Genomic DNA, 8,953 nt, shown 5'->3' on the forward strand with positions numbered 1-8,953 from the left:
CAACACGTTGGGTGCAGGAACCCCCATCTCCACCTGTCTCCTGTGTGCACATGTGCGAACACACACACATCTCCAGCTTCCCCCCAAAAGTGGCTGAGGCTGAATTTCCCAGATCCTCAGAGGAAAACAGTGGGGGCTCCATGATAGATAAGAAAATTGGCCGAAAGAGGGATAAAACGTGGTCTTTCTTGCACACTGGAGTACGAAGTCTGAGGTTCTCGTCTCATAGCTAACATTGAGAACTGTCCAGGAGGAAAGCAAAAAGCAGCAGAGCTAAATTAAATCATAAAGAAGAAAACAAAACAAAACCTAAGTGCTTTCGGGGGCTACACAAGGGTCCACACACCAGTGAAGATATTCACTGAGCAGTTTGCTGAAGAGGAAAAATTCGAGGTTTTCTATGCCAGGAAAGGGGGAGGCAGCTGATGGTTCTGTCACATAAGGATGAAAACTAGCTCTCCACCGAGGATTTGCTCAAGTCCAGAAAACCTTCAGCTGGGTCCAGGAAGGGTCCGGCATGGGTCATGTGGTGACAGCAGCCATCCGTTTTGACACTTTCCAAGCAAGTGCTACTGAAAATAGACGTGTTCTGTGTGGCTAACAGTCACTGCACACTTACTCTGTCCGAAGGACTGGGCTTCCTGCCACGGGGTGGGGGAGTGGGGGGTGGAGTGAGAGTCCGGAGGGCCATTAAGAGTCCAAGTTCAGGGACCAGACCACCTCTATCTGTTTACAACCTTGAGCAACTCACTACCTCAGTTTCCTCTTCTACACAAATGGGAATTATAATAGTATCTAACACAGGGTTTTTATGAGGGTTAAATGTGTTATTGTGTGTGGAGTCCTTGCAACAGTATTTGGTAGAATCTTTTAAGAGTTGACTAATACTCTGATTATCTCATTTAAGGCTGTCATCAAGAGGGAGATACTGGGGGCATTTGGGTGACTCAGTCGGTTAAGCATCTGACTCTTGGTTTCAGCTCAGGTCATGATCTCAGGGTCATGGGATCGAGCCCCAAGTTGGGCTCCATGCTCAGCAGGGAGTCTGCTTGAGGCTTCTCTCTCTCCCTCTTCCTCTGCCCCTCCCTCTACTCTTGCTCTCTCTCTCTAAAATAAATTAATAGGGTGCCTGGATGGTTCAGTTGGTTAAGCGTCTGCCTTCAGCTCAGGTCATGAGCCCAGGGTCCTAGGATCAAGTCCTGCGTCAGGCTCCCTGCTCGGTAGGGAGTCTGCTTCTCCCTCTCCCTTTGCCCCTCCCTCAGCTCATGCTCTCTCTCTCTATCTTAAATTAACAAATAAAATATTTTTTAAAAATTTAAGAATAAAATCTTAAAAGAAAAAAAAAAGAAGAGGGAGATTCTATTTTATCTCCGTTTTACAGGTGAGGCACAATGACTTGGCCACAATCCTGCCGCGGCAGCCCAGGGTCTCGGAATTGGCAGTGCAGCACCAAGGCCCCGGGGGCGGCCCCTCTCATCGTGGCCACCATTCAACAATGGTTGTTATGGAGACACCATTGGCCTGGCCCCCAGGACTCCTTCAGCCCCACCAGCGCACTTGGCAAAGCTGGGACCCGCACAGCCCCCTGGGCATCCTACCTCCTCCGAGGCCCTGCCAGGGAACAGACAAGAGTCCCCCCTGCCTGGGCAACGCCAGGCTTCCCTCACCTCCCAGTCTCTTGGGTCCATAAAGATTCTCCCTCTAGTCAGGAGGAATTCCTCTCTCTCTTTCTTCCATATCTTCTCCCTGCCTTACGAAGACACCCACCTTAATTCCCTGGAGAGGCTCCAAATTCAGGCAAACGAAACCCCAACAGAGAAGTGACTTGCAGATGTCTCTTCCTGCCCAACCACAAAGCTCCCTGGAGCATGGAAACTGAGGCCAGCTGCCAGCCAGGACAGAGGAAAGAGAAGACAGCACTGTCTCCGACAGTCAATGCACAGGGCTATGGGTGGGTGCTGGAATTCTGCTCAGGGTGAGTCTCCCAGAGGCTGGAGTCTGGCCCTGAGGTTCCAGGCTGACCCAGGAACACCACTGAGATAGCCCCCAAAGGAGGCCACTGTTTGGGGGGGACACACACCCCCACTGACCGTTACGATGCACAGCAGAAGATCCAATGGTGGTCTGGAGCTGACACTGAGGGAAGAGCCATCCATTCCTCGTGGGAAGGGCAGAGAAGGTTTTCAGAGAGGGGAGCTAGGAGCTTGTCCAGGCTGGGTGAGGAGGGGACATCAGCCCAGAGGGGTAGGAGGCCCAGCAGAGGGAGCAGCTGGAGGCTTGATAATGCATCGGTGTCCAAGGACATGGTGCCGGGTGGCCCCTCGCCTGGTGGGCTCGGGGCAGAGAGGTACATTAGACTCAGCTGTCGGGGGCTTGCCGTGCTGGGCTGGGAGCTTGGGCTTCGTCCTGTAGGAAGTGAGGGGTCACAGGAGGGTTTGCAGTAAGGAGGGATGTGCCAAGGTGGGATGGGAGGGGTGATGTGGGGGGGATTGAAGGAAGGTGGCATGTCCCAGGGAGGGGGCAGGGGACCCGCGGCTGGCCGCATCAGCATCGAGGAGGCTCTTGCCAGCAAGCCCAGCCGCCCACCTGGAGGCCGAAAGAACACCATGTGCCGGAAGAGGCTGCAGTGGATTTTTCTAAGCCCACACTTGACTCTGTCCACACAGAGCCCGCCTGTGTGTGGTCTTTGGGGAGGCTGCATGGGAGCAGCATATCCATCAGACCGGAAGGAGAGAAGGAGGGAAAAAATACCTTCAAACGGCAGAGCTTTAAATCGGTTACTGGCTTCTAAAGACCCAAGAACACAGCACACACAGGCCGGCTTTGAGACAGCCTCCCACGACAGACACGGGGACACGGAGACAAACGTGTGTGTGCAAAGACACGCATGTGCGCAGACACACGTGCAGACACAGAGTCGACTCTCGCGTGTACCCACACGTACGTGTAGCACCGAGGCTAAGGACACGGGTCCGTGCAGGCAGAAGGGGCTGGAAGTACCTACACAGGCCCAGAGAGACACGGTTCCGCGAGGCTTCACACAGGACGGTGCCTCCCGTACATGCACAGAGGCTGGCGTGCGTGTGTTCCTGGACACACACCCTACAGCCCGCTCTGCGCTCCTCACCCTGGGCAGGTGGGAGCCGGCATCTCCTTGTAGGGTCCCCTGTTCGCCACCTGCTCTCAGCTTCCAGATGTCCGGCCAGGGGTGGAGAGTCCTCAGACTCACTCCAGACTGTCAAGGTCACGAGATGCAAATGAGGCAGACCTACCCCATGGGGGCCAAAGAGGGCCCAGGCGTGTGTCAGTTGCCACCAGGGAATTCAGCGCGGGAGCCTCGGAATCACCAGAAGAGACTTTTGAATCACGGATGCCTGGGCCCCACCCCCAGAGACTCTGATGCAGTTGATGTGGGGAGAGCGCGGGACATGGGTATGTTTTTAACGCTCAGGTGATTCCACCGTGCTTCCAGGGTTGAAAATTACTGGAGCAACCGATGTGGCCTCTGGGGTCCTGCAAGCATCCTCGTTCCCCGGCAGGACCTCCTCAATACACGAGATCCTGAGGGTGGGAAGGTGTCCCTCCCCCTGCGCTTCAGCACACGCAGGAAGCCCCTGACACCTGGGGTCTGGCGCACCCCGCCCCTCACCACCAGACCCTTTCCTAAGTGTCCCGGGTGCAGAGCGGAGCCTCGGTGGCAGGCATGCCCCATCCGCGCACTGCGGCTGCCCCCTGCTGGACGGACACGGCCGAGCCCGGCAGCCTGCAGACCTGCTCTCCCCAGTGGGACTGACCGCAGGCTGACAGGTGGAGGGAGCCAGGAGGGCGCCATCCAGGAGAGAAACCCCTTACCCTCCCCAAACCCCCAGCTCTGCCCCCTCCTGCCAAGGCCCAGCCACCTCTCCAGTCCCAGCCATCTTGGGCCTGGAGGATCACAAAGTTCCTTTCTTTGGGTTCATTTACTCGATGGTAGCCAGTAATGCCATTGACCTGGGCCGCCCAGTCCTGGCAGCTGGGGCAGAGCCCCCTCCCCCCCACCCCCCTTTCATCCTCCCCACGCCCAGCCATCCTCCTGAGCCACGTCCCACAAGCCGATGGCATCTTTGTCTACTCCACACGGGGGATCCTCCCACCGCCCCCAGGGTGTAGCCCAGGCTCCCGAACACAGCCACCCAGTCTCCCTGGAAAGCCTTCCTCCCTGAGGCTGCCTGACGAACTCTTACTCACTCTTCCACATCCTGCTCACGCCAGCTCCTCTAGGAAGCCTTCCCTGACCTCCTGGCTCCACCACTCCCACACCGTCAGCTGCTTCCTCCTCTTCGCCTCTTATAAATCATCCTCTGTTCACACGTCAGCCTCCCTCGACCAGACAAGGAGGGTCCCCGAGGGCAGGGACCAGGGGCCTGGCGTCAGTAAAGTTTTGTAGAATGAGTGAAGCCTTCTCCGACCCACCCAGTCCACGGGGAGCTCTCCCCCACCTCACAGCCGGGCAGCGCCCTCCCCTCAGAGGAGCGGTCACCGGGACAAGGACACATGAGAGCCATCGTAGCCCTAACACGCTAACACAAATGAAGCACTTCTCGCCAAGTGCTGCGTGTGTATTCTGCTCCAAGTGCTTTACATTCATTTCACTGTTCCATTTCACAGATGGGAAAACAAAGGCACAGAGAGGCCAAGTAACTTGCCCAAACACAGAGCTGGTCAGCCCAGAACTGGGATTCAGCCCGGGAGGCGGCCCCGGAGGCCACACTGTTCACACGTCTGTCTTAAGGGAAGAGAACGGTGGCGGAAGACTGGTGTCCACTCTGGCCCGGGCCGCCTCAGGTGTCTCTTACGGGACACTGAGAGGATCTTCCCTGGAGAAGCCAGGCCCGCATCCTCTCTCCAGCCAGCAGTTCGAGGGCTGTAGCTGCTTTCACCTTCTTAATTTTTCTGACAAGAGCAGATGCCAGTGCAGCTGACAGCCAGCCTGTCGGGGTGAATGGGAAGCAGAGCCAGCCCCTCGTTTGTCCAGTAAGAAAATGGAATTGGACAAGGAGGCAGCTGAGCCTTCGGAGACCTGGAGTCTCCTGGGATAGTGGCAGGAGCCGCAGGGCTCCCAACAGGTGGGGAGTGGGTGCCGTGGCAGGACGGGGGGCGGGGGGGCCAGATGGCCGTAGACGCTCTGGACCAACCCCTGCCTCTCATCCTTCCCTCCTTCCTTCTTCCCTCCGTCCCTTCCTCTTCTTCCTCCCTTCCTTCTTTCCTCTTTCCCTCCTTCCCCTCCTTCCCCCCTCCCTCCCTTCTAGCCAGACCTGGAGAGCAACCACGCTTGCCCGCACTGTGCCCAAGGACGAAGCATCACTGTCCTCCTCCTCGAGGATGACAGGCCATCAAATCCTGGTGCGAGGAGGGCTTTGAGGGAGCAGGCCTGGGTGCCTTCCGACCGTGGGAACTGCACAAGGTCCTAAGTTCCACGTCTGTAAAACGGGGTGCTGGCGACACCAGCTACGCTGCGGGCTGGAAGGGGTAACTGAGCTCATACAGGACACGCAGCCTGGCACAGTGCCCGGCCCGCGGCAAGCTCCCTCTGCCTACACCCAGCTTCCTCGCCGACCCCGGGGGCTCTTCGCTCCTGTTCCTGTGGTTCCACACACTCCCTCGCAATCCAGAAGTGCCCCCTGAGGTCTAACCACTGTCCCTCCTGCTGCAAGCCTCTTGTCCTTCCCAGCAGCTGTTCGCACGCACGCACGCACGCATGCACGGGTGTGTTCCACACCGCGCTCACGCCTCCTCTGCCTAAGCCCGCCACGGGAGACGTGCGGTGACTCCAAGACCCTGGTCTCAGAGGAGGGGAGAGTTCAGCTTGGGTGAAACTCCCCTCGCCCAACCAGCTGTGTCCCCCTCACCGGTCGCTCAGGCCTGGGGGCTAAGTAGCACCTCTGCCTGCAGAAAGCTGGCCTCTCGGCTGGCCGGTTCCCCCCAATAGCTGGCCGCAGGCCGTCCAGCTGCAGCGCCAAGGCTCACCTTCTGGCCGAGCAGAGATGCTTCCCCGACGCAGCCCCAGCCCCAGCCCTGCAGCCACGGTCCCGGGGAGCGAAGTGACAGGATCGCAGACTCGGTCCACACCTCTGGCCTCCTCTGGCCTCTGCAAGCCCCCTGATGTTGAAGCACGTCTGTGGCTCCAGCGTGGCGGGGGATCCCCGAGGAGGTGCTGTTCGTAGTTTGAAGGTGCATGATGGGGTGTGTGTCTGTATGTGTCTGAGTGGGGGTGACTGTACTTTGTCTGATTGTGGCTCGCATGTCTGTGTGATGGCGCGGACGTGTCTGTGGGGCGCTGAGACACTGTCCCTGGCTGAGCACCTGACGGAGTCCCTGTCATCGTCCCCAGGATCAGCACTTCTGTCCCCGTGAGTACTCACTGTGCGCTTCACCTGTGGGTGCCTTTATTCCTCACAAAAGCAGCTCCCTGACTCCAGCCCTTAGCCAAGCCCCACACATACGGGATCTCAGAGGGTAGGCCAAGCTCAAATTCCATGGCGTGGTCTTGGAGGTCCCTCGAATTCTAGCTCAGAGCCATATCTCAGGCTGTATCTCCCACCCTCCCCCTCCTCAGCCAGGAATCCTCCAGCCCCTCACATCAGGAGACCACTCCTGACCTTGCAAGACCCAGAAAACACTGCTTTTTCCTGGAAGCACCCACACACAGCCTTGCCACCTCCTCCAGGAAGCCTTCCCTGACTTTCCAAGAGTTGGCACTTTCGGCCTACGTGCTGCAAGCTCTGATGCCCCCCTGGCTGGTCATTATTTCTTACACGTCCAACTCCCCATCTGCCTGGAACTCAAGAACGAGGCGGAGCCTGATTCTTCAACGGAACCTCCAGCATACACTAGATGCTCAGGAAATGGTGGCTGAGCCTGTGACACTTGGCTAGGGGTAAGGGAAGCAGGGAGGTAGCCCAAGTTCCATTCCTTGAGGCTTCATCCAGCTTCATTCACAGACGCAGCTCTGCTCTTGCTCCTGGCTCATCTGTAAGGATCAAGGGGCCTGGTCCCAAGCAGATGGTCCAAAGCTGCCCAGACCTGGAGGAGCACCACAGGGGTGCCCAGGGCAGAACAGACCTCTGTTGGCAGCTGAACTCACCCCTTTTCCCCAGACGGCTGCTCCCCGCGGCCTGAGCCCGGTCCTCAAGACCAGCCACAGCCACTGCCCCCTCCCTGCAGTCACTGTGTCACCGTCCAGGAGGAGGAGTCCCTCTGTCCCTCGGAAAGGGGCAGGGCAGAGGGAGAGGGAGGAAGCCAGGTGGGGGATGAGGAGCTCAAAGTCCTCGGAGGGGAGACGGAAGGGAGGGAAGGGGAGGTAAAAGAGAAAGGGGGAAGGCTCGTTCATTTCTGTGTCTGCAGGCTGATGCTTCCCCCTGGTTAACGACTGCCTGCGGTCCAGGCGAGGCCCCAGCCCCTGCTAATTACCATGATTAGCACTGAGCAAGCTGCCGCATTTTATGACTCTCCAAACCAAAAAAATAATTAAAGCAATTACTGTCATTAACACTCTGCCCTCTTCACCACCTTCTCTGAGAATGAGCAGCCAACAGGCCCCGGGGAGTCATGATTGGACTCTGGGTGGCTTCCCCTCCCCGTTTTGCAGCCCCCCACCTCCACCACCACCCCTGCCACCACCTGCCACCTCCAGGAGCACCAGCCTGGACAGCCCAAGCCTCAGCAAGGCACGAAGGCCACAGGGCAGGGCCTCACTGGGAACCCAGGCAACCCCCAACCCCACCCCCCACCCCTCGGCGAGCCTGGAAAAGCCAGAGCCGGGCCCCTGGGAAACTGCACCAAGAAGGTGCCACTCCCAGGCAGGAGCCCACCAGCACCAACCCCCCCACCTCCCTGACAAGCAGCACCCCGCCCCAGGCCTGTACCCTCTGGTCTTCAGTCTCCCATCACAGGCTGGCCCTCTCTGCCACACCCACCTGAGAGACTGGGTCACCAAACCGCAGAGTTTCAGTTTCCTTGTCTGTACAATGGGCTGTCTGGTCGGCTTGAGCTGCTATAAAATACCCCAGACAGGGGTCTTAAACAACAGTTTCTCCCAGTTCCAGAGGCTGGGAAGTCCAAGATCAAGATGTTGATGAATTCAGTCCCCCGTGAGAGCCCTCCCTCTGGCTTACAGATGGCTGCCTTCTCCCCGTGGGCTCCTTTCCCTTTCCTGGGTTAGTGCGCTTGCGGTGGGGGGAGGGGGAGAGGGGAAGAGGAAGGAAGCAAGCGCTGTGGTGTCTCTTCTTGTAAGGGCACCAATCCCATCATGGGGGCCCCACACCCAGGTCCTCCGCTAAACCTCATTACTTCCCAAGGACCCCATCTCCAAATACCACTACATTGGGGTTTAGAGCTCCAACATATGAATTTGCGGAGGGGGGACGTCATTCATCCATAGCATAGGCTTTGAAATGTCTGTGAGACAATCCCTTCCTCGTGAGCCTTTGAAGATTACATGAGATAATCAGCAGAAAGCACCGAAAGCAATTTGTAGCACATAGTAGCCCCTCACTCAGCCAGGGTTCCCTTCAAAGCCCCTCCAACACAGGCAATGGCTGGGGAGAGCAGAAGGAGCTGCTGAGGAGACTGGAGAGGGGGCCAGGCTCTGGGCTGGGACGATTTTGTAAATCAGGGTGCCTGTGACCCAGGCTTATGGCCATAGCCTCCGACCTGGTCTCCCCACTCTGTTCCTACCTCCTCCCCTTCAATTTAGTCTCAACACGTAAGCCAAAGTGCATCTTTTAAAGCATAAGCCAGAGAGCACAGAGGATTTTTAGGGCAGGCAAATACTGTGTATGATACTAAAATGATGGATACGTGTCATACGCATTTGTCCAAAGCCATAGAACATACACCATCAATGAGCCCTGGTTTTTATGGTCTTTGGGTGGTAATGAGGTGACAGTGGAGCTTCATCAATTGTAACCCATAT

General features: G+C 57.5%; 1 long non-coding RNA gene across 2 annotated transcripts in view; it reads right to left on the reverse strand.

The window, feature by feature from the left end:
- The window catches only part of LOC121099798, a 66,185-nt gene extending 57,999 nt beyond the window's left edge, over window positions 1-8,186 (reverse strand). For both annotated transcript variants that reach the window (XR_005831549.1, XR_005831548.1), the window contains exon 1: window positions 7,956-8,186. This is a non-coding gene — a long non-coding RNA (uncharacterized LOC121099798). The remainder of the gene's footprint in view (window positions 1-7,955) is intronic.
- Window positions 8,187-8,953: the final 767 nt, after the last annotated feature.

Source organism: Ursus maritimus, unplaced genomic scaffold (genome assembly GCF_017311325.1).
Source record: "Ursus maritimus isolate PB19 unplaced genomic scaffold, ASM1731132v1 scaffold_32, whole genome shotgun sequence".
NCBI lineage: Eukaryota > Metazoa > Chordata > Mammalia > Carnivora > Ursidae > Ursus > Ursus maritimus.